The sequence below is a fragment of the Rousettus aegyptiacus genome, unplaced genomic scaffold, assembly GCF_014176215.1.
Source record: "Rousettus aegyptiacus isolate mRouAeg1 unplaced genomic scaffold, mRouAeg1.p scaffold_m13_p_13, whole genome shotgun sequence".
NCBI lineage: Eukaryota > Metazoa > Chordata > Mammalia > Chiroptera > Pteropodidae > Rousettus > Rousettus aegyptiacus.
Genome location: NW_023416288.1, coordinates 29020405 through 29047939, shown reverse-complemented (window position 1 = coordinate 29047939; position 27535 = coordinate 29020405). Strand labels below are relative to the sequence as shown.

General features: G+C 34.4%; 1 protein-coding gene and 1 pseudogene across 18 annotated transcripts in view; one reads left to right on the top strand and one right to left on the bottom strand.

Moving 5' to 3' along the window:
• The window catches only part of HDAC9 (histone deacetylase 9), an 824368-nt gene that overhangs the window by 473983 nt on the left and 322850 nt on the right, over positions 1-27535 (bottom strand). The window lies entirely within an intron of this gene.
• On the top strand, positions 3462-3580 carry LOC118610979 (annotated as a pseudogene).

Here is a 27535-nt window from a genome sequence, read left to right as displayed (position 1 = left end):
CATAATAAAATAAATCAGTATACAGATACAGCATGTTAAATCATTTTGTGATCTTCCTAAAGTCTTAAGTTAAAGAGAAATTTTCTGGGTTTCGTAATGGATGCTGGGATAAAACATGACTGATGGAGACAAACAGTAAACAGAAGGAAACAGAACAAAACATAACGCTTATAAAGGTGTCCTGTAGCATTCAGTAGTTTTTGGTTAAGAATATACATTTAAGTAACCCAAAAGTAATATGCAAGTAAGATATGTCCTTTATTTATAATTTTTGAATACCAGAAAGGATATGTATGATACATGCATGTCGGCTATAACACATTAATTGTATTCTAGAGAAAATTCATATTCTTTTAAATGTGCACCCTAAATAACTAGTTTGTGGAATAAGAGGGTTATCAGTAGACTATTCGAAACCTATGTTGCTTTGTAAATGTACCACTATCTCTACCATCATCATTATTATCATCTAATATCATTATTAATATTTGTCATTGTTAATTGAGGAAATAAGTTGGACCCTCCCATCCTGTACCCCCTATAAAACAAAAAACAATAGCTCAATTTGGCCACAGGTCGCTACAGTGGATAGATAGACAAATGCGCAAAACAATAGATAGGACATGGCAAAGGATCAGTGGGTGCCGAGCCACTGCTGAGAGGGGCTGAGGCAGGGGCTGCGTTTCTGATGGGCCTTGGAGGACAAGCTTCCTGCCATGAGACGACAGCTGCACAAGTCATCACACGCCTCTGTGGTGAGGGACTCTCTGGATGCAGGCACTAGATTTTAGTTTCTTAAATATAGTCACAATGGCTCCTCTAGGCAATGCATCAGCCCAATTAATAGCTTGCTCTTTTTCCTTTCTTACTTAAAGTTATTATTGTATTCCTATTTTTCTGTTTCCCCGTGCCTGGAAAAAGATCACTTATGAACCGACATCCACTTTATACTTCCATTATCCCATATTTACCAATCATAGTTGATTTAATTTTTATTATAGGAACATGAGTTGTAGCAGAACAAACTGATCATCTTAAACTCTATTTCCTCTAAGTCCACTGCTTGGATATATGGGATGTGCTCTTCTCAGCTTATTGCAAACACTGCTCCAGGTCTAGCTTCCATGTGCCTCTTTCTTTCCTGCCTGCTCACTCTTCCTAAAACGATCTGGCAAACCAGGAACTCCATGGGCCTTAGGACAAAGGGGGGTAGTAATTCCTTCACGGGTTGTTTGGCTTTACGTTATTTCATAATGATGTATCTGATTAAACTTCAATTTTACATCTTGCTATGTTTCAGAGGCAACATGGTGCAGGGAGAAAAGCAGACTCGGATTCAACCCTGACTACAGACATTCCAACTTTATTACCCCGACAAGTTATCCTCAGTTTTATCTACATTTTGGCTATTACCACACCCCCTAACAGTGCTGCTCTGATGGCATGTAAAATGTTTAGCACAAACACTGGTACAGGTAGTTGATCAATAAATCGTAGCTAATTAATTATTATCTCTTAAACCCATACTTGAAACCAATTTATTTTTCTCTTCCACAAAATTCTAGCAAGTAAATTGGTAACAGATTAGAAGAAAAAGAGATAGAAAGGAGGAACAGGTGCTGATAAAAACAGGTAATCCTCTAATTTCAAAAAAGTTAGAGATAAATTCATAAAATAAAGGATAAGGAACATCTTCATAAACATTATAAAGATTTATAATGATACATTAGCATATTTAAAAGTTCTCTAAGCCTCGTAATCTTGTATAATTGAGTGTTGGCATACACAGGCCTACTTATACACCTCAATATTATGTATTATAATAAATCATTAGCATAATACAGAATATTAAAATAATGTGAATAATAATGTCAATGGCAGCCCTGAGTGATGATTAAACTAGATAAAGTGCCCTCCATTTAAGAAGTCATAGATAAAAGACTGCAAAGAAAAAAAAAGTAGTGAGAGACTGTGTCCAAGGATAGATAAAAATAAGTATTTAATATTAATATCATTTTTAATTGACAAGCTAATTCTAAAATTTATATAGTATAGCAAAGCTCTAAGGAAAACCATGACAATTTTGAAGATCAAAATGAGAACGTGGTTTATCAGCCTTCAAGACTCATCTGTTAACTTATAAAGAGAATATATTATTGGTTCAAATATAAACAAATAGATAAGATAACAGAACAGACAAAGATTAGGCCCACATATATATGAAAATTTAGCACTAGTCCCACAGATAAGTGAAGATTTTCAATAAATGGTATTAAGATAATTCTCTATGTTACATTATTGGATCCACAGCAATTAGATCTCTATATTAAACTACACACACTTAGGGACATAACACACACTCACAAACTCAAATCCAATGAGATTAATAATCTATAAACAAAGAGCAAACTGCTGTAAAAGTTTTAGAAGAAAAAAATATAAAAGATATGTTCAAATCCTCAGATTAGAGACAGATTGGTAAGATGAAAAACATAAAGGAAAAGACTGATAAATATGACATAAGAATACAATTGTTGTGGAAACACACAATTAAAAAAGAAAGAAAATTAATGACATATCAGGAGAAAACATTTACAGTGCATTTAATCAACCAACAATTAGTATTCAGAATATAATATTTACAAATCAATTAGAAAAGACACAATCCAATAATAAAGTAGATGAAAGATAAAAATAGGCATTCACTGAAAAGGAATGTCCAATCTAAATATGAAATATGTTTAAAATTACTAATAATCAGGAAATTAAAAATTAATCCACAGGGAGATACAATTATAAATCCAGCAGATAGGTAAAAATTAAGTCTAATAATAAATGCCAAGTATTACTAAAAAAACGTTGAGTAATAAGAACTCTAACACATGGATAGCAAAAGTTTATTTTGTTACAAACATTTCATATAATGAAGGCTAGATTTTCTGAAGAAATTTCCATTTGAAGTGGCAACATTTTGTGTTTTCTAAAGCCACAAAATATTCTAGGTAAAATCCTAAATTGAATCTTGGCTAAGCTTACTTTTTTTTTTTTTTTTTTGCTTAATTTAAACTAAATGTATTCTTTTCAAGATTTTCTCATTGTAATTCTGCTGTCAACAATGAGAAATTACTATGGCACCTGAAATAAAAGTTGATTTCCAAATTAAGAAATGTAACATAAAAGGAAAGAGCTAATGCGCAGCCCATCATCTCAAGAGTGCGGCACAGAATTAGTAAATGCATAAATTGCTCTTAAAAGTACGATTTCTTTTCCAAAGATAATTACTACTTTAAGGAAAGCTTCATGTCTGTTGATAGCCCTCAGGCAATTAAAGTATGGACTGATCTTTGTCTCTAGTGTCAAAAGCAAGGATTGTTAAGTGTAGGTACATTTGCGATAGGCAAACACAATTTAACTTAACAGAATGAAAACTACTGGAACTGTTATTTAAAATATCTAAATAAGTCTATGGCTATGCTACTCTGAACAAGCCTGATCCTGTCTGATCTCAGAAGCTAAGCAGGGTTGGGCCTGGTTAGTACTTGGATAGGAGACCACCTAGGAAGAACAGGTGTTGTGGGCATAAAAAAAAAAAAAAAACAAATAAGGGATTGTAAAATGACGAAGTCCTTGTAATCTGTGAGGTCAACCAAGGGTTGCCTCGCCTAAAAAAAATTAAAAAGAAAAAAATAATAAAATAAATAAAAATAAAATATCTAAATAAATATACCACCAGCAGATTGGGCAGAAGACAGTTATATTTTGTGAACAGTTATTAATAAATCAAAGAAAATGTGTAAGTATTCTAAAGTTCTCTTGATTTTCACGATTGTTCGAGATAAATATAATTTGAGAATAATGGCAAATACTAAGAACCAACATACCATTAAATTCTGAAAAATCTCACTTTTGTGATCTGTCAAGTATAAGCTCCTCACCACTTTTAAGCTTCAAAGATTCACAAAACTAGGAAATGTGACCAGAAATAAATTTTGAGACCTTCTTAAAGCTCCTAAGCTATAAAAATGTATTTTACGAGTAAAGAAGTATTCTCTCCATTTTCTCCATATGCACACAATTTGGTGTTCATAAATACCCTGTCTCAACTACATTTGGTAAATATAGTCTTCTGATTCCTCACATAAATGTGTGTCTCCTTGTTTGGCTGTTTATATGTAAAACTAATCATCTCCTCTGCCGGCTTTAGTTTAGAAATTTTGACAAATTAGATACTGGACTTTTCTGGACACCTTTAGTCATCTACTGTCAAGTATTAAACTATCGGTTCATGGGGATAACTTAGCTCTCGAAGGTTATTATTTCCCTTACATTCAAGTTCTTGGGGAGCCAACTTTAATAATATAATATACAATGTATTTCAGCTTAATCGCAGTTGACTGTGATATAATTAATTACTTTATTGAATAAAAGATCCATAGGAAAAGGTGTTCTCCTTGGAGGTAGGATTCACACAGAATACTGTCAGTGCCCAGCTAAGTTCTGCTTTGGGGAGAAGGTGTTCAGTCCCGGGGTGGTGAATTTCCATAATTAGGAATACAAAGTCCTATTTTTCTTAGCAGCAGAATGGTTTCCTAGGACTTATTAGGTGAAAAATCATTTGGCGTGAAAGATGAGCTCTCCAGATGGCAAACTTAAATAGTAAAACTTTGAAAACAAAAGAAGGGTTTAGCTAACTGCAGGCTTCGCTTTTCTGGGTGGGAATACAAAGCTGGAGCCAGAGTTTGACTGCTCAAGACAATACAATATATTCGAGAAGCTCTCTGGACAGAAAATGAAAAAAAAAAAAATACACACACACACACACTCAGAGATAAGATTGTTGGCTACCAGGTAGAAACATTAAGGGAAGTAAGAAAGTATGTATCGGGAATTTTTAAGCAAAGTTTTACTGTGTGGTATGGATTAGATGTCTATAGTAGTCAAACATCTTCATTAATGCTGTAAACCTTCAAGCATTTAAGGAGTTAAATTTGCCTGTTTAGGGAATGCAACAAAGTCCAGAAACCATCATACTGGGTTTGGGGCCAGATCCGAGGCTCTCTGTGGTGGTCTTGCCACATCTGGGTCAAAGAGGCAAATCCATCCAGTCATTTCAGCCTCATGTTATTAAACATTCAAACCATATAACTAACGAGCATGGGTTTCAGTCAAAATTCTGCCATCAACCTTCTAATTATAATCTGGTTTCCCAGAATTTGCTGGTCAGAGGTCATGAGGGTGCTGTCTCCTAGAGTAATACTTTTCACTGGGACTATTCATTTGACATTCTGGTTAAATCCACTTGTCCCTGTGGGCATTGCTAATATGAATTTGCCAAGGTAATGCCACCCTGTGGGGACACACCAACAGACACTTGTAGTCGATAGGGCTACCTATTGCAAACAATCTCTAATCAGTGTTTTCTGAAAACATTTCCAAAGCAGAGTGGCATAACTTAAATATGACACCTGCTTCTTCTATGTAAATACGATAGCTTCCAAAATCAAAATTTAAAAAGTTCAAGTTTACGACTGTAATAGAGAGAATTTTGACTTCAAAGAATTTGCCTATCACCCACAATGGTGGTGGAAAAATGCAATGGGAGATTTGTCTCATAAATACATAGTTTGGTTTCAAGAGATGAGAGTTAAGCTATGCTATAAAAAATATGCATGTAAAGGGACTCTACTGCGTATCGTTGTACCATGGAAAATTCCTAAATAAGACATTTTAAGATTGCATAGAGCTACCTACAGGGTAAATAATGCTGAGATCACAATGGGATGGTGGGAATATTAGTGATCTTAGTGGATTTTGCTGATATTTTTCCGTTTATGACTGACTTTCACAGAAGCTAGACCCTAACACAGTCATTCCAGAAGAAAATTTCCCTGCAATGAACAAAGCCCTTTTGTGCTTCTGGTAAAACATGACTCCACTAAGGCAATTAGCTGTTTTAAAAATAAACTAATTCATTTTGGAGATCTGATGTATAATTATGCAGCTGCATGGACTAGGGAGGCATGGTGACTGGCTAGAGTGTTAGTAAAATTAGAAAAAAAATGCATCTCCATGCTGACAGCTAAAGCATTGATTTAATGTCCAATTGCCACCTTTGCCTCGTGTGGAGCTACAAAATGAACTTCTTTCTAAAATAATACAAAAAAAATTCTGATAATGATAGTAGGATATCTCCAGGGACAAAGGGGATGGTAACTAAAAATATTTACCCAGAGCCCTGCTTCGAAGAAGCCTGGCACCCTCTGAAAAATTAACTCTTAGATCTCCATTAAAACATGACTCAGAAAATTTAACCCATTCATTCCACAGACAGAACTGCTCCATTCTAGAAGCAGACCATTTGGTGATATGACAATTTGCGTGGGTTCAGACACCATGGTAAAAGGGCCAATGGCTCTTGGCCCACTTCAGTAATCTGTTACTAAGGCAGCAGCTTCCTTGGGTGAAAAGATCAAGGCCTGGCAATTAACCACAGCAGGATGTTTTGTCAGGCAAAGGGCTCTCTACCTGATCATGACACTACACCTGGCCTTGCTTGCAGCCTGCGCTTCTACAAAACCCACAAAGTAAATTAACCACATATGATAAACAACGTTTTAGAGTTCAATAACACTTATTTGATTTTCTTTCAACTACATGATATGCTTCCCACTAAGTGAAGACAGCAGTATTCATACAATGTTGTCTTTCTAGATATCTCTTTTTTTAAATTATCCCTTTTTTCTTTCTCTTTCCTTCCTTTCTACTCCTGCTTTCTCCCTCTCTCTAACCCACCCTTCCTTCCTTCCTTCCTTCCTTCCTTCCTTCCTTCCTTCCTTCCTTCCTTCCTTCCTTCCTTCCTTCCTCCTTCCTTCCTTTTTTTCCTTCCTCCCTTCCCTCCTTTCCCTTTTCCCTCCTCTCTCCAATCCTCCCCTCACCTTTCTCCCTTTCTCCCTTCCTTCTAGTAGTATTTTCATTCACTTTTCTTCCTCTGGGTATTCCAGATTCTTGATATGGGTCATTTCAAATCTCACTGTTTTTTGCCTCTGACATTCAAACTTCTAGTATTGCCTTTTTATTAGCAGTTTCTAATATCCTAAAACTAAAGAATATAAATTTTGGTTCAAGATAAATATATAAAGTAATCATTATTTCTTTTTTCTTTTCTTTTTTTTTTATGCCTACAGCACTTGGTCTTCCTAGTTGGTGTCCCATCCAAGTACTAGCCAGGCCCGACCCTGCTTAGCTTCTGAGATGAGAGGGGATTGGGCTTGTTCAGGGTAGCAAGGCCATAGACTCATTATTTATTATTTATTTCAAACTTGCTTTTAAACTATTTGAGAATGTAAATATTTATTAAAATTTGGTAATGAACCAGACCTACTCTCCCAAAGGAAAAACTATAGTTCAAAGATAATAAAATATATGCAAATAAAAGATGAAAATTCTATTGTTATAAAATGTTACTTCCTCAGCACCATTTGCATGCATTCTAAGAATTAGTTACAAGCTTTATTTCTTCAAATTTCATTTCCTTAGGTCTCTGATTTCGTCAGCTAAGCTGAGCCTTCCCTGGAGATTATTGTGGCTGGAGTCTCCGAGGGAAAATCAGATGCTACAGGGGCAGTTACAGGTAGATAACTGAGATGGAAAACCACAGTGCTGACTGCCCATCACGTTGCTGATATTCTGTTCAATACTTTATTTAGAACACTTAAGATTTACAGAAAAGGTGCAAGAATAATACAAAAAAAATTAATATACCTTTTATTTATCAATTTCTAACATTGTGCCACATTATATTGCTGTTTTAAATTTAACTTAATTTAGCTTCTAAAGTATGTTTCCAAACACGCATATATATTGAAAAAATTTACGAGATATTACCAAGGCTCAGATCAGTGTTGGGCAGAAAGACAGAAACAGACTTCTCTAGACAAATATTGGGGTGCCAGCCTCTGTCTCCAACTCTTCTTATGCCTAAAATAATGCAGGATAAGAAGTGGAGAAGCACTAGGGCCTGGCAAGATCTACTTGTTTTATTTCTGCATTTTAAGCGATGTGTATGGAACACCATAAACTCATACAAGAGCCTTATTATTTACTGTATATTATTCACTGCACATTTTTATTGTGCAGTTAATATAGCATAAGGTCTCTGTTAGACTCTACCCAAAGAGGTCTAAGACTTTGATTTCTGAAATATTTTAAGCCCACTTAAAACTATTTAAAATAATTTCACCAACACGTCAATCCATCAGCATGAAGCTCTAAGGAAAACATAATGAGGCTCTAGACAGTGAGAAGTAAACCACTTATACATTAAAGACCTATGAATTATTAAGCATGCTGCCTAAGAGGAGGTATTGGGAGTTGGGGGGATGGTTGCTAGAGAAAAAAATGACATACCTTTTGTCTTTACATTTACCTCAAAATTTTTCAAAATAATTATGCCTTTTAAGATCAGGGATCATTTTAGTGGCTAAGGCTATGGCTTGACTTGTGCAACACTTTTCAGAAATGCTGTCGCTGGTCTACATGTACATGCACAGGTGCATTTCAGCTACTGTGCTACATAAGAATAGAAAAGAAATACTGTCCTGTAGAGGTTCATGAGGCTAATGTATATATAGGTACTGTCAACTGAACAGAATTAAGATGATTAGGCCTTATAAAAGGATGAACCAAAAATAAGTGCTCTGAGTTAATGTTAGAGGTATGCCTTGTGCTAAGTTTCCATTATCCCTACTATGTTACTTCTTCCCAGCCTGGTCAAATTCTCAGCTGAGCCCTGCAAACAGAGAGCTGGCAAAGATAATGAAGAGGGTAACACAAGAGCATAGGCATAAAAGCTGCTGCAAATCCCGAGCACATTTCTTGAATAGATGTTTGTTCCTGGGACCAAGGATTCGGCCAGTCCAGTGATCTCTTGTTCCCCACAGTCTGAAAGAGGCTGATGGCTTAACTTTGTTCTCCTGGCTTTGATATATCCCAGATAGGTGGGTCTGTCTGGATGGCTGTACCTTTGGATTGTTGTACACCAAAAATGATTTGGAAATTGCAAATTGGCCTTCATTCATTCATTTGTTCATTGAGCACCTAGCATACTAGGCACTGTTCTAAATCCATGGTATAGATCAGAGATAAAATCCATGTTGTCATGAAGCTTATATTCTATTGTGGGGAGGAAAACAACAAACAAGCATGCAAGGAAGTGAGACTCCAGATAGTGATCATCGCAACACTGAAATAAAACCGGATAATTGGATAGAGTGACTCTAGGAGACGTGGACCATTTAGAAAGGTGGTAGAGAAGTCATATCTTGCTAAGGAGGTGACACTTGGGCTGAGATCAGAAAAACATGAAGAAGCCGGCCTTGTAAATATGTGGGAAAGGCACATTCCAGGCAGAGGGAAAAGACTGTGTGTCTGCAATGGACACAGCAACTATGTCAGTGGAACAACGCAGGCCAGTGGAACTGGAGCAAAGAAAGGAGTGGGGAGAGGTAAAGAAGATACTTTAGGAGAAGAGAGCAGTCAGAAGCTGTCCATCCTTGCAGATTACAATGACAGAATAAAGACAGAGGTTGAGGGGGTTAGGTATGGGGGAGGTGGGGTCGTAAAGTGGAAAAGAACTTAATTCTTTCTCAGAGCCCTCATGCTGCACAGCAGGTCCAGGACCATTCTGTGACATTGCTTGTCTAGGTGGCAGCTAATGAGGGACAGAACCAGAGGTGAAAAGATTAGAAGGAGTGGCCTGAATATTATCTGTGCTATTTCTTACCATGAAATTTGATTTGAAACCTTCCAGTAATAATCTTTTCTTGGAAATAAGCAGGGATAGATATTATAAATAAATATAATCTAAAAGCAAAAACAGGATTGAAAATCAAATCTTCTAGCTAAAGGCAGCTAAGGCAGGGCTCCAAAGCAAATCTTCAGGTCTGGAGGAAGGAAGCCCACAGCAATTACAGACCAACACCATCCCAAGTAGTATAGAGAGAAATATTGCCATGGACCCCTTACATTTCTGCAGCCTGTTTTGTGTTAGTAGCACAATTTAAAACATGAAATGGGCTTTACTAAACCAAAGTCCATAGTCACTTAACAGGTATTTTTTAAGGGTACCAAAATTAGCACGTCTAAACTAGCTGGGTATTCCTAGTGTGTCTTTATCCCTCCCACATCCTTTCGGTAACAGTCTCTGATTTTCCTTCTATAGGTGTCACACACCTGTAAGAGCTGAGTTCTCACCATTAAATCAAACTACATGCAGGAAGGCATTGTAACTCACAGAGTACACAATGGTACCCCAGTGGCCAAATCATTAGACTAAACAATACGGACTTGATCTTAGCTGGGCCAATTCCAATCTCTCTTTAAGAAAAATTTTAAATCAGCACCAGAGCACAGTATGTGCAAAAGCCAGAGGTGAGGACAGGTTGAGAGCTGAGTTATGTTGGGTGGCATTCCAGAGAGAGGGTCCACAGATCCCTGTTGCCATAGATCACACCTAACTCATCTACTTAATAAGTATCCCTCCATTTAAGTTGGCCATATTTACAGCCAAAAGATCCTTAGTTAATATAATCATCGGCACTTATAAATGTCATCCTGTTTTGAAACTGGGAATGTTGGAACAATGATAGAATTGAGGGCAGGATTCAGAACACCCAAATTACTCAAAAGAGATGGAACATTGGATAAAAACTGAAAGATACGGTATAAAAAACATGAAATCTGTGGCTAGAACCTGAGTGCCTGGTTATCAAACACAGGGACAGTCAGGTCACTTGGATGTAGAGCATCATTGTATGCTGAGAGTGAAGCAGTGGAAAAGTGCCTCTGTTCATTCTGCAAATATTTATCAAAACATCTACCTTACGCCAGGCACTTAAGCTATTTTTAGGGACTGGAAATATAGCAGTCAACAGGGGAGAAAAGGTCCTTGCTCTCTTAGAGTTTTCATTTTTATATAAACTTTAGCTGAACAGAAATTTTCCCTCCATAGTTTCCTTGTCAATTATTTGATATAGAGGTTCCACCTGCTAAGTGTATGCTCCACAAACATCAAAGTAGTCATGCTAACTGGAAATCTTTCAGGGATACTGTCAGGACAAATTTGTGCTTCAGGAATCCTGATAGGTAAAGGGAATGGAAATTTTCAAAATGCAGTGTAAATAGTAAATAAAAATAATATTGAAAACTGGGTAAACACACAAATTCCAAGGGCTTATTTCTTTAGAATTAGATTCAGGGAGGTATGAGAACTACTGTCTTTGCATTTTTAACAAGTGCCATAATAGGCGTAAACCTCAGCCTGTTTTCTAAGTAAAGTATTATTGGAAGGCAGCCACATTCATTTGTTTACATATTACATCTGTGGTTGTTCTTCTGTAGGAAAGAGGATTCGAACAGTTATAACAGAAACTATCGGGACTACAAAGCCTGAAAAATTTAGTATCTGGTCTTTTTAGAAAAAGTTTGCAACACCTGCATTAAGAGATTCTCATGCAGATTATCTAACGTCTGTAGTGAAAGATGGTTCTCTTACCTCTGCATTTTAATGCTTTTCAAAAAAATTAATTTTAACTTAATAGTAAGCACTATGAAAGTAAATTCAAGGAAACATAAAGATTAACCAAGCAAATTATAGTAGCTTAAAATAAGTAATTTTTTGTTTTTTTTTGTCTCTCAAAGAAATATATTTTAAAGAAATATATACTTGTTTTAGTAACCATGAAATATTTATAAAATCACTAATTAGTAACACACAGAGATCCTCTCTATTAAATTGCTGACATATTCCCTTACAGTCCTCTTTGTAATTGGCTTATTAAATGTAAGAACACACATATTTAGGCAGCATAATTTTATTCTTGAAGTTGCTCTTACCTACAATTCATTAGATCTAAAACAAATACTACGAGTGATACATTTATAAGAGCTGAGTTCTCTCCATCAAACTGAGCTACACGAAGAATTTTTTTAGTTTAGAATATCGGGGTGACATTGCTTAATAAAATTATGTAGGTTTCAAGTGTACAATTCAATAAATAATACATCGTCTGTTTATAGCGTTGTGTGTTCACCACCCAAAGTCAAATCTCCTTCTGTCATCATATATTTTGACCCCCTTTACCCTTATCTACCTTTCTTCTCCCCTCTTCCCTCTGGTAATCACTAAACTGTTGTCTGTGTCTATGAGTTTTTGTTTGTTTGTCTTGTTCATTCGTTGATTTTATTTTTATATCCTACATATGAGTGAAACCATATGGTTCTCGATTTTTTGTCTGACTTATTTTGCTTAGCATCACTATCTCAAGACCCATGCATATTGTTGCAAATGCATAGAATCTTGTTCTTATGGCTGAATAATATTCCATTGTATATATGTACCACATCTTCTTTTCCCAATCATCTATCAAAGGATATTTCCATGTCTTGGCCACTGTGAATAATGCTGCAATGAACACCAGGGTACATATAAATTTATGAATAAATATATTCAAATTTAGGGGTAGATACCCAGAAGAAGAATTGCTTGGTCATATGGTAAATCTATTCTTAATTTTTTGAGGAACCTCCATACTGTTTGCCATAGTGGCTGTACCAATTACGTTCCTATCAGCAGTGTATATGGGTTCTTTTTTCCTCTCCAACCTCTCTAACACTTGTTATTTGTCAATTACAGCCACTCTAACAGGTATGAGGTGCTATCTCATTGTGGTTTTGACTTATATTTCCCTAATAATTAATGAAGTTGATTATCTTCTCATATGTCTTCTTGAGAGAAATGTCTGTTCAGGACCTCTGCCCATTTTTTAATTGATTTTTTTTTAACTTAATCATTTTCATTTTCAGAGCAATCAGGATCTTGCCTATACTTAGTAGGGACTTGAAAAATGTTAATAGAATGAATGATAAAAAAAAGCTACTAGACAGTTATGTTCTTGCATGAAGTTCTGCTTGTGAGAACTCTGTGAATTGCTCTCATTCATGAAATACAATGTGGTACCATTAGGTTGTTACTATTGAACACCTACACACTTTCTCTTGCTCTTTTGAGTTCCCTGTTAGATGTGTCACCATTTGAAATGTGATTTTTTTCTTGTTAATGGGAGTTTTGCAAGGTCAACCCACAGTTTCCAAAAATATCACTCTATGCTGTTTCCCAGAAATAGTATATACACATATGACATTTAAAACTGCTCTTTGATTTATGAGATCTGTATTTGATGGTGAATAATAGTGAGAAATCTCCAAATTTGAACAGAAAAATCTACTGTTCTTCTCTCAAGTAAAAAAGGAAGATTATAAAAAACTAATATTATTTTTCAGTCAAAACACACACATGCACACACACAAACAAAAATCTTCTCACCTCCTCATAGGTTTTGATTTAGTCACCCTGGCCAATGAAGTAAAACTAAAATCTGGTGGTTTCATTTTCTATGGAAAAACACCAAGTCTAGCACAATTATGCCTGAGTCCGAATTAAGAGTAGGTGAACATAAATCATGAAGGAATGGCAGGATGACTAAGAAGCACACACACAAAAAAGACCGAAGTGAGACATACCCAAGGTAATGATCTCATCCTCATAAACATGTAGAGTCTGACCATACGAAGAGTTGTTTTTTTTTTAATGCTTATATTTGTATGAACTATTTTTCCCCTATACGGTAGTCTGTAGGTAGAGAAAATTAAAAAACGAAGAACTTAGAAAATGAAGACAACTCAGGAACCACTAAACACTGTATAAGTTTAATGCTATTTTCTCATCTTAACGGGTTCCATTTATTCACCATTCATGAATTGATTTTTATGAGAAATGGATATTGATTTTTTTGAGGTGTCAGGTTCTTTGCTAACCTTTTGGGATAAAAAGGATACTATACTCATCCTCGTGAAGTTTATATTCTAGCAAGAAAAATATATACTTAAAAATTTATACCTTCTAGTGGCTAATGTAATGACAATTGAGCAATGAAATAAAGTAGTATTTAATTGTAACACAAAGCATAAAATAAGAATATAAAAGACCTAGCTAAATACTTCAAATATATCATAAAATAATTTTGTGTAAAAAAAAGAAAAATGGAAAATTTAAATAAGATGGAAAAATTTCTAAAAAAGAAAAACATACAAAACCGATAAGTGAATAACTAGGAAATATGGAATAGTCATATAAGTACTTAAAAATTTGAACCCGTAATTAAAAATCTTTCCACAAAGAAAATTCCAGGATTTACCAGTACAGTGAGCCAAAAATTGAGGAAGAAATAACACCAAAATTTTTCCAAAATAGAAAAGTTTGAGAACATTGACCAACTCATTATGCAAATACATCCTGATAGCAAATCTAACAAGAAGATTTCAAGACCAGAAAATACATAGTCTCATTCATGCACATAAAAGCAAAAACCCTACACAAATATGAGAAGTGAAATCCAGATATAAATAAAAAGGATAGATTCCATGTCTTTCTTTAATAGTTAGAGAATCTTCAGGGAAATTCTAATTAAAACCAAACCATATAAACACTAGCATAGCTAAAATTACAAAGACTGGTGACATGGAGTATTGACAGGGAAGTGGAGCCACTATATATATATATATGGAGTGGCCGAGGACAAGACACCAAGATACAAGAAGATAAGAGGCTGTAACAAATAATTTATTTATCAGAAATTAAATACTGGCGAGGGATAACTATGGAAATGAAAATGCTATAATATTACTTGAAAGGTTAAGATATTTCTTTATATGACAGATTTATAATTTCCAGCCCATTCTATTTTAAATGTTAAGATTAGAAGTTTCGAATGCTGAGGTTTCTGATTCAATCTGAGGAGACAGTCATATCAAATGATACGTTCTTATTCAAAAATAACCACCTACTAATATAGTGACTATGAGCACAATACTGAGCTCCGGGCTTCAGTATTCTCATCCTAATCAAACACTTGGGATAAATAAACGAGGCAATTTACTTAAATTTACAAGTAAATGCTTAGCACATTATAAGTATCTCTTACTGTGAGCTATCATCATCATCATCATCATCATCATCATCATCATCATATAAAACTGACTAACGTCATATTAGTTTAAACATTTTTAGTATCATAATCTTGTCAATAAAATAATTCAATTTATTCCAAATTTATTATTTTTCTTAAACAAAACAAAAAAGTTAGATGCATCCAAATCACAGTTGTATAAACCCTTCACCCATCCCTCATCTGCATTTTATAAGCAATAAATGAGTAAGGAGAGACTTTTTTTTTCCTCTAGAAGACTGTTCTTGCTAAAATTACTTAAATTCTACTAAATCCTGTGGTTAAACAGTACTGACAAACTTGCAAATAAAATAACTCACAGAAGCCAAACAAGAAATATATTTCTTCTAAAAGTTTATTTAAAAAAATCTAACAGTAATTACAGTTAAACTGACCTTAAAATAATTGGGGAATCTCTCTTCAGATGGTGTCCTGAAGATACAAGTAGGCAATGTAACTCTTAACAAAGTGACAATTTCAGTCCAAATTTGCCAGTAAAAATAAGATGATAGAAAAAGCAGTTGCTTTGCCTAGTACCAATTTAAGTGTTATTTTTATGATATAAAAAATAGAAATCCTGTTATCAAACAGCTGATAGCATAATATTGCTGCTAACAAAATCGTGTGCAAATGTTATATAACTAGGTTACAATTTTATAAACATTTTAGGAAACACTGGATTTAACTAAAACTTTTTGAGCTTTTGGGACCTTTTTCTGAATTGTAAACAAAATGTTTTAAAATCTTTCAATTTTACAAGAAACATTTTCATTGAAAGTCCTCTTTTTTACACCTAAAGTCATCTAGAATAACTTCTGTATTGTGTAACAGACTTTTATTTTTAAATTTTATGAATTTTATAATTTTATAATAGGATCAGTCTGTGTCAGAGTTAATTTGCATTCTAGAAATCAACTTGTTATTAGTTTGTATCATTTTGCCAAATACTTAGGACTCCAAACTTTTTTCTGACCACAGTCCATGTATGTGTGAGAAGTATGTGTGTATTTATGTATACACACGTCTGTAAACACACACACACACACACACACACACACACACACACACACACACGACTTTTTGATGGACTTTGCCTGACTTTGTTATTCTTTTCCACAGCTAATATGGTTCCCCACAGAAAGAATGCTACTAATTTAATTTTCTCTTTTTTGGCTTGTTTACTTTTCTCTAGAAACCATTGTTTATTTTCCAGAGTCTATTAAACAGGTTGAGTTGCAAGTGTTAGTCACAGTAGAGCATTAGGTTGTTTTTATAATTTTTTTCTGTTTCATCTACCTTACATGAAAGCATAGTAGCTTTTCACTCTAAATATTTTCTATTATGGTTCAAGAAAATTCACTCTTGATATGATAGAATGATGTTGAAAACCACAAAAATATAGAAACCTATGAATTTTGCCTCCCAAATGCAGCCATTACATTATGCCATAGACTTTCATATAATAAAAAAATAATTCTTTATTCTGCCCTGAAACCAAGCCTGGTCACTTTCAAAAGCTTTATTTCCTCTTTATAATTCCATGAAAGTTAAACTACAAGCATAGGTGCAAATAATACTATGAAGCATCATCTCTATGGTCAAGGGCTAGAATTGCACGCTGTGCTCATGAACAAGTGTGATTATCAGAAGCAAATATACAATTGACTTTCTTAGTTTTTCTAAGATAACATCATCCATAAGCAGTGTGCAAACTGAAGATCTCAAATATTTTGATACAGGAAAATTATGAGGTTTTGAGATTCTATAGGTTAGATGAATGCCTTTCTCAGATATGAAGACTAGAATATATGCTGTCAGAAAACTAAAAGGCAATTTCCTTTCACTTTAATAAGGAAATTATCTGATGTAGCCCAGGGGGCATACCCATCCTCAGAGAACTCTATTAAGCTTCAGTACAGTCTCCCAAAATCTATACTTGCAAATGCTAATTTGTAATTTGAACACCATAAAAATTAAATCATCACCCTAAGCAGGCTGACTCACTGGCAAGGGAGCAAAAAACTGGAGGCCAAGGGCCATTTTCTATGGTTACCATTAGTCGATTATAATCAGTTAAATGAAGCTTATCTTACCTATTAAAAATAAAATTACCTCTCCAGAAAACAGCCCACAGACACACATACACACACACACACACACACACACACACACACACGAAAAATAAACCATTTGAACATGTATACTACCAAAAGGCAATTTTATTTATTCGTTCATCCATTTTTCAGAAATTTTCTTTCACTCTATTTCAGTATACTGTTATGCATTCCTACTCAATGTCTATCCCACCACTATATCTTTTTTAAAATCGACTGAGAGGAGAAGCGTTAATTCTTAGCATTTAACCTCTGCATGTTTTATATGTTAAAACAAGTAGGAAGTAACAGATTTCAGGCACTTGGGGCTAAGGAGAAGAAGGAACCCAGGGGCCTGATGTAAGAGGTAAATAAATAGATAAGAGTAGTGGGGAATAACAAGACCTAATCAATCTAAAAGTTTTGCTCAGCTGGTAACTCTGCTTCTCCAACTAACTCCAACTCCCAAGAGCAACCCCTTAGTCCGTTATGAATGAACTGGGTCAGGTAGTCTGGATCAAAGTTTGTGCTGACCACAGCTTTGACCAACAAGCCTGGGAAAGAAATTCACCCACTTGTGCTCAGTTCAACCCTAAAGAAAACAAAGAAGACAGAATGAGGTCTGAAGCTACCTGGGAAGTAACTAACATGCAACCAGAGAACAGTACCAAAGTAGGAGTTTTAAAAATATGTTAAGTGTATATAGAACTCCATTTTAATGATTGGTCGAAAGTATTGTTAAACTGGCTTCACTGGGCTTTGACTCGCAGATTTTCAGATAAAAATTTTTAAGTTGATTTTCCTTTACCCATAGATTGGTCTTATTCTATCAGGTAGGAGCTAGATCTCTATATCCTGGAATAACTTGATATTATTTCTTCCTTAAAATCTTGGTATAGAATACTGGTGAAAACTAGAATTTTCCTTGCAGGAAGATTTTTAATGATTTCTTCAATTTTTTAAATGAGTGAAGTCTGCTGGGGTAGGAAGGTCAGGCTTAATAAGGAAAAACCTTCCACAGCAATGGCAAACAAGAGCCAATATCTTTACTTCTCTCTTAGCTACTGCTTTGGGTAGAGGTCAAGAGTTTAACATATATTAATTTGAAGTCTTGGTTAACTGAAAAGAAACACTTATTTTTTATATCAAGATATTCTTTTGCTACTTTTAATCATTATATAGAAGACTGAAATAGGAAACCAAAATTCAACCAATAGCATTGGCTATAAATGTTTTCTTTTTAAGTCTATGAGAATTGGTATCCAATCTTTAAAAGGACAGTAAATCTTACTTGCTCTGGGAAAAAACCTCACAAGGATATTAAGATTATTAGTGGTTAGTTAGAGCTGGTTTTAGGACAAAGTGATCTGAATTCTATATTTGCTGGTATAGTTCGGAGGTCATAGTTAGCGGATTCTTATAGTTTCATAGTAACCATTTTCTTTCAGAAACATTAGCTGTCTTTCACATCTGCTCATCTAAGTTACTAAGAGCTCTCCTCTTGCTCATTAGAAATGACTCTGCCTAGTTAAGTTTTTCGTGTCAACATAGTGTTTCGAGCGTTTTCTCCTGTGAATCATGGTCAAAAGTGTGCACTGGAACAGAGGGGTGGCTGCTTCTTTTGATAATGTAACACGTCCCTGGGGCAAAATGCAAAGGAGTTATCAGCACAATTGCACCTACTCTTTGATGAAGAGACAGCAAATGTCACAGTGAAACAAATGTTATTCAGCCCTAATATTTTCATAAAACCCAATACCATCTGAGGGATGCACGTCCACACACAACCCTGAAGAGAGAGAGAAAAACATGCCGACATGTGGACCATATTCCCCAGGGTCAGCATGTGCGTTTGCATGCAAGCATGTGTGCTGTTCAGCTGTACATGCAGGATCTCTCCCAATGGCAGAGGTCCAGAGCCTACATGGCAGAATAATATCAATCCAGTGGCAAAAAAGAATCAATTTAAAAATTCTTATCCTCAGAAAATCTGTGAGTTCAAACACAGGAAAGCAAGTTTAATATCTTTGACCAATCAACATAATGGAGCTCTTTATAAACTTAATATTTTTAAAAACTCACTAATGCCTTAACAAGAATGTCAAATTCAGTTGGCGTGAAAGAAAACTAATTAGAGCAGATTTTTAGAACATATAGTTTTAAGTTTATTAGGGCCCATATGCAAAAATCAACCAGTTTGTAAATGTGATGGGTCGCCTGCACAGAGGCAGGCAATAATTAATCAGAAAGAAATAATTAAAAGCCTAAGAACAAGGGGATTATTATTTTTAAAACTATATTTTGCAATTAATTTAAAATGTGAAAATTTCAAAAGCAAATACATTCATAACATGTCATAAATTTTGTTCCTTAACTCATATTTCATAACTGAAAATCCTGTTACGTTTAATTTAATGGCAATTCTTTTTATTTTATCCTAAATCAAAAGATTAGGGCAGTAGAAATTGATGGGATGAACATTAAGAGTTCCCTCAAAATATCATAGGAGAAAAATGGAAGCAGAGCTGCATACACATCTTCTGGGATCATAAAAAACTGAATTCTATCCTCACTCATTAGAGAAGGATAAGCTGAGTGATGGACTCATGAACTAGTCAGAACCTCTGAGATTCAATAAGCATCTGCAAGGACTTCTGGGAAAGAGAATCCTATTGTTTAATTTATAATCTGAAAAACAATTTTGACCAATCTTAGTTTATTGGTCATCCCATCTAAAGTAATCAGAGAAAAAGGGTTGTTATTCCCATTTTATAGAAACAAAGAGAAGGCATAGAAAAAATCACAAGCTAAGAGCAATCGAATCTTCTTAAATTTAGTGTCATGTCATTCATAAACTTATTTTCTCATATTTTCCATCAACTCCTTTTCAGATTCATGAATCTTATGAATAAAAATGGTGAATATATATGAGCCGAAAAGCCAAATGCGGACTCATAATGTAAATGAGTTATGTTATAACAGGGGTCCCCTACTCCTGGGCCGTGGACCGATACTGGTCTGTGGCCTGTTAGGAACCGGGCCACACAGCAGGTGAGTGGCAGGCAAGCCAGAAAAGCTTCATCTGTATTTGCAGCTGCTCCCCAGCGCTAGCATCACTGCCTCAGCTCCACCTCAGATCGTGAAGCATTAGATTCTCATAGGAGCAGCAGTCCCCCAGTCCCTGGTGCTAAAAAAGTTGGAGACTGCTATTTATAGAATGAAATTATCTTTACAAAACTTATTCTAGTACAACTATCCTTATCTCACCATAGATATCAACATGGAAATGAAATGTATGAACTATATTTATGTTATATGTGATTACATTTCTACCCCTAAGAAATTTGGGATATAGAAACCCACAAATATTCTATTAAGTTAAAATCTTCCTCATGGTTAAAAAGAAATCTGTTTCTGCTTCTTTTAGGAATAACTTCTTTGCTCCTTTATTTTATACTTTGGTTTCATTTTCTGGTTACAGCTAATGTTTTCAAAGTTGACATTAATTGATGATAAATAAAAATTTTAAAACAGCAAGGAAAACACTTTCTAAAGATGCTTTATGGCTCTCAGTAATCTAATTTGTGGGAAATGGAGAGTAAAGCACCATAGAGTGCTTTTCAATAATTTATGATGGAGATCTATCTCCTAAGTTTAGAAACACAATTTGTGACCCAGCTATTCTGTGAACCTATTTGTGTAATTAGATGGCTGGCTACATCTCCAACCGGTCCCATTCTTCTCGCACCCTCTTCTGGGTCTGCAACAGATTCTGTACTTGGATCTAACCTTTGTAAAATGAGTAAATGAAAATGCTTAAAACGATTATTTATAATGTATTTTTTATTCTTGATTACCAAAGCACAGACCTGTTGGGCAGATCCTCATTGTCAGAATTTTTTCCTTGTGTTTAGAGGAGCGGAGATAATCACCAATCCAAAATTCTTTTGTTTCATTTAATTTCAATGCTTCTTTAAAGGGCAGCATTTTTTTTTTTTTAAATCATGCAATGAAATCAATGTCTTGGCTGAAATGTCACAGTAAATAGGAAAAGGGACCAAAAATATCACAATTATAAATTGTTCTAGTTCGAGTTTAAAAAATTCATTAAGTTAGACTTAACATTAAAAAAAAAACTATCTTAAATATTATCTTGAACTTAAAGTGAACAAGCAATGTTATTATTTTTTTAATTTTTATTTACATGACTATACTTGAACTACAGAACACTGTTTCTCCCAATAGTCTTATCCCTATACCTATTTCCATATCCCTGACTCTGGTTTATTATTTTATTTATTTATTTATTTATTTATTTATTTACTTAAATCAGGATATTGGGGTTTGAATGAAGCCAACAGATACTCAGCTTTAAAAAAAGAAAAAGAAAAAAAGTCCAGACAATGAACAGCCATAAGTTATGTATAACTTGTGTGGTTGGGGACAACTAATTAGGAATGAGTCAAGAAGAAAGTAAATTCAGATGCCATCTTCCTCTATTTTTAGGTAAAGCTTTTATTTTGAACATTTGTTATCAGCAAGAACCAAGATCCACAATGGAAATTAATTTATAATGTTCCACCTTATACAGTTATAGAAAAATGATTATATTTTAACTAGTAATGAGATCAATGGAATTGTTAAATAAAGCTTGTACAATTAGTTAATTGCAAATGCCACTTTTTAGGATAAACGCAGAAAATAACAGCAGCATAATATCATAGATGACAATTCTGTTTAATAAGGAAATTAATAAAGCAAATTTCCTGCTATCCACAGGTTCTCAATTAATAAATTTTATTTTTCCTTATAGTGATGCATATTTTAAACTTTTAAAAATATGTATATATTATGTTGAACTTAATATAACATAAAGAAAGGATTTCAGAGTAAAAACTCAAATACTTGGGTTTGATTGCCAACTCTATTGGCTTTGTGAACTTAAGTAACTAATTTAAACTATCTGAGCCAAAAACTATCAGTTGCCAAAAATGGAAAGTGGAGGCAATCCTTAATCTATTTACATTACCAAATAGAGTATATGAGAACAAATCACTCTGCAAATTTTTAAAGCATTATTCAAATACAAAATACTGCAATCATAAATTTTGTAAAGCTTTAATCTCAAAATTGTAGTGACCCATCTAAAACTAGGTTAATTACATTGACCAAGAAGAACTGCAATTCATTAAATTCTTAATTCAAATTTATTTTTGTATTTAAAAGTAAAAAAAAATCTCTGGTTTTATAAATCTCCAGTAGTTTTCTAAGAATAATAAATATATCAGATAAGTCCTAGATCATTTTTGCTGTATCTAAACTGCCTTTTAATAATTCTGTAATTAACACTTCAGAAAATTTTAGTAATTCTGTTTTAATTTAGGCAATTACAGCTTCTGAATAAAATGTCTGTTTTCATATTAGATTATGAGGTTCTCAGTGCATAATCTAATTCTGAGAATATCTTGATACTTGCTATATAAATGTTTCTGCAATTAAATTGACAAGAAACAATTTCCCCACGTATTCAAGGCTCATGAGTCCCTTCCCTTTGTTTGTAGGCAAGCCTAAATGGGACTCCGGTTTTCATCGACAGGTTTCTTGGGCAAGTTTGAACTAGATATTATTCACAAAAGTTGATAATTTTGTCCCCGATTGCTATATACGTTAACTGACATTTACTTAAAGTTATCTGTAGAAAAACTGAAAAGTAAAACACAAAAAGTAATTGTTCGATGTAGTGACAGTGAACTAGTTAAACTAGTTAAGGGAAGATTTTAGGACTGGCAAATATGTGGAATTTGCACCTCTACAGCCTCCCAGCCACTAGTTTAGCACTCCTAGATAAGCATTAGGGATTCCTGTCCACCACTCAGCTCTCCAGGCAGCCACCACCAATTCTGTGGATTTGATACTGAAGGAGAAAAATATATACCAATTTATGTCTTAGACCATTATGTGCTCGCAGCAGTCTATTAGAGCATAGTCGTGAACTGTTTGACCAAATGGGTTTTCACCTCTAGAATTAACATTTACTAAACATACATTAAAATCAACTTATTTTTATGTTTTGTTTAATTTTCAGAAAAGATCTTCCCCCTTCCTTTTCCTAACCCCACCAGTTTATCATGAAATTTAAGTTCACTAATGGCCTCTAGTATATCAGATAATGAAAATCTCTAATTTATACCTCCAATATGTCCAATATCATACTATACATATAAACACACACACACACACACACACACACACGTTTTACCTATGATTATGTTAATGTTGATGCTGTCTTTAGCATAGTTATCATTTTTATACATAGAAATAGGTTAATATTATTAGGAATGATCCAGTGTGAAAAATGCATAAGAAATAAGAAACTGGTGACTATCTTGAATAAGTAAACTGTGAACACTAGTCTTTCGAAATGTGAGACATATAAAAAGCAATTTTTACTGTGACCTTGTGAATAGTGACATTGCTAAGGAAAATTCTGATTGGAAGATACAAATTTATTCAATGAGAACTTTATAACTAATATTGTGAAAGGTACCATAGTAATGGGGGGGGGGGAGTATAATCGTGTTTAACCTACAGTTAGAAACAAGAGTAATTCATTTATATTATGCATGTCCAACTTTATATTCTATATCGATGCAGCTTATAAGTCACCTGGCTACTCACATGCTCCCTATGCACAAAAGGGAGGCCTAACTACTTGTGGTTTCATACAAGTTTCCCTTGACAACTCTAGCTTGTTAACCTCAACTGTATTGCATGGGCCTCAGCTTCAGCTTCTGAGAGTCACTTCTTAATATTTCTGGTTGTTTTCTAAGAGTATTATACATGTTTTCATAGGTCTCTCCTAGCCACTGTTCCTATTGCCACTTCTATTTTATACTTTAGCCATATTTTTACTGCTCATTTTGGCCTGTTCCTGTTCTGGAAAGATTGCTGCAGGATGCTCAATGCTTACGTTGTTTGCTGCCACAGCTCAGCCTAGGACTCAGGTGGGTCCTTGATACCTTGGTCACACCATTTCTCACTTTGGTGCTGTTCTCTGTCCTGTAACTTGATGACCTGTTCCCCAGCAACCCACATCACCCTAACCATCATCTCCAGGCTGCTGGCAGACAGGGCAGATGCTAACTCCACACTTCGGATGCCTCCCATAGCAAAGTTCCCTGAGACAACGCTTTCATGCAACATCTCTTTTAGGTTCCACGCAGACTTTTAAACCCCAGGTTATGCATCTACCATGAGGATTGCTGGATTGAGGCAGGTTCAGTGAAACCACTACACCGCTCCCAAATTCACAATTTCCCCCAGCTCCCAGTCCCCCTGAGCCCAGGTCACTGAGCCAGCCTTCTTTCTTTGGATGAATTCCTTCCCGAGGGACACAAAATCCCTCCTAAAATTTGCCACCCACATCACACAGGTCACCAACTATACTAATGGGGCTAAATGGCGAATATGTTTTTTCCCCCAAGTTTATCCATACCCAGAAAAATCAGTGGCTACAAGTAATGTGGGAAGAGAGAATATGTTGTTTCTGGGAACTCCACATATGGGATGTGTGCAATCTGTATTCCTTGTCAGCTGGGATTTCCTATTATTTATGCATATGTATATCTATGCAAGCATACACATGTATGTGCAGGTAGACATAACCCATGTTATTGTATGTAATAATAGCTTATTCATTTTCATTGCTATATGATATTCCATTTATAAACATGTCACAATTTATCCATTCTAATTTTGAAGAACATTGTTTTTTTTCCTACTTTTTGGCTATTATTAATAGGATGGCAATAAACATTCTGTACATATCCACACGAAAACAAATATTACATTTAACCTCTATTGCTTTCCCCTTCTTGATACGCACCCTTTCATTTTGAATGTCTTGTTGCATTTCACTCAAAGGGTAAATGTAGGAGATATATAATCAAAACCCTCCTTTCCTTTTGATTAAGAAACTGACCAATTGAAATATACTATCTGGATCTTTGCCTCTTCTCAAAAACATAAGAGAAGCATACAATAAAAAGTTTTTTATTAAATAATATTAATTATGGTATAAATATGAAGAAACAGTGAAAGTACATTTCAATGTCAGACCTCCAGGTTCAGTAAAAATGGAGTGAAACACTCTTGAAATAAAAAAGCACTTACTTCTTAAAGTAGTAATGAAATTTATTCACACATAGCTAAGTGAAGAATAATAATGATGAAATCATAGATCACACTTACAAAATACTTGGGTCATACAAGGAAGGTTACTAAAAGTATCTATCTCATAACTAACACTGCAAAAGTTATAGAGAATAAAAAAAAAATACCAAAGCTCTAAAATAAAGCCATTTTTGGAGATATTTATCTACCATTTCCCTACAGCAGAGGCTCCCAGCAATATAAATGGTACCAATCTTCTGTCTTTAAAACAATGGCAAAGTTGGTGAATAAATATCAAAGCACTGGAGTTCAATCAGGAATCGTAGATGTGGATGTAATAATTAGAATCAGGCAACATCTATTTACCAACTAGCCTCTGTTAGCAAACATTTCACAATGTTCTTTACTTTGCTAGCTCACATATCTAGGCACTTAGAATTGGAAAGATTTCCAAAAACAGTAATCCATTTCCCAGACATTTTTGAAGAGCCTAATATGTGTCTGTCACTGGAGTGTCAGTCTGATTCTCCTTCAATAAGTGGCCACCAGCCTCAGTTTGAATGTTTCCAATAAAGGGTGCAAACTCTGGAGATACTTGTTTCATTTTTTAACATCTTTCTTAAAAAGTATTTCCTCAACGGGAAATAACTTCCTAAAAATAAGGAAATGGTAAACACATTTTGGTATTTTCAATCAATGAAATATTCCAATTCAAAATATTTAATGTCATGGAAAATAGAAACAACAGAATGACAAGTAAACAATATATTCAAAGCATTATATTGGATATATTTGAAGTATAAATTGGAGCTTTCATTATCTGAGATACCAGAGGTCATTAGTGAACTTAAATTTCATAATAAACTGGTGGGGTGTGAGGGAGGAGAAAGGTGAAAAAACTTTTCTTGAAATGAAACAAAATATAAAAATGAGTTGATTGTCATTTACGTTTCGTAAAATGTAGTTATGCTTGCAATTCTGAGCACCTCTGTATAATCATAAAGTGTGAAGTAAGCATTGCATCGGGGTGGTGAAGCTTTTTTAATGCAAATTGTTTTATTCTAATGCTATATACATACAGACAACTGAATAAACCACATGTGTAGATCTCAGTGAATATAAAGTAAACATACCCAAGAAACCAGCAAAATCAAGAAATAAAACCTTCTGAAAACTGTAGCACCTCTTCTCATGCCCCTCTCAATTGTAGACCCACTAGATGTAATTACTAGCTGGGCTTCTAACACCGTAGGTTGAATTTGCCTGTTTTTAACTCTTTAAATCTTAAATCATATGTTAGCATTTCTGTGTTTCACTTCTTTCTTTCAACATTATTACCTGTGAGGTTCATCAATATGGCTGTATGTAATAACAGCTCATTCATTTTCATTGCTGTATGATATTCCATTATATGAATATATCACAATTTATTCATTCTAATGTTGAGAAACATTGGTTGGTTTCTTCATTTTGTCTATTAATAGGACTGCTATAAACATTCGGTACATATAGTTTTGGTAAACACATGTCGTTGCACACATTTCTTTTGGGTATGTATCTATATCTGGTCAGGTAAATATATTTGGGTCATAGGATAGGCATATGTTCAGATTTGGTATAAACTGTTTTAAGCTTAACTGTATCAGCAAACAAGATGAGTTTCATAACACAGTCCTCAGTTTTGCCAAAATATTCTAGGGCTTAATCAATTTTCCCAAGAGTTTTCTTACTTCTCTGACATGCAAATTACTCTCCCCACTCCTCCATTTTTTAAAACCATTAATCCTGCCACAAATACTGCATTTCCTCTCATTGGACTATTAATAGGTTAAATTCTACCAGAATTTTAGGAACTTTGCTTTTCAAATTGTTTTCCAACATCACTCTCAGCAAGTTAATAAAGTCCTAAATCTTTTCCCCAATTTGACTTTGCACTGTATTTTCACTATATATTTTTTAAAAGAATCCATTCCAAATTGTATTTAAAAAATCAACACTTTCAAGTAGAAAACTGACTAACTGGATGAATTTTTTTTAAAGTGATGCTAAGTAGAAATATTTGAGTGAAAATAAATTTTATAAATGTTCAATTTGCCATGCAAACTAATAGTTGTTAGAAGTCTAACATTGAACACTCAAATAATTTCAATATAACTGTACATTTGTAAAATCTTGAAAGAAAAAAATACCAAACTATTTCTTGGTGGG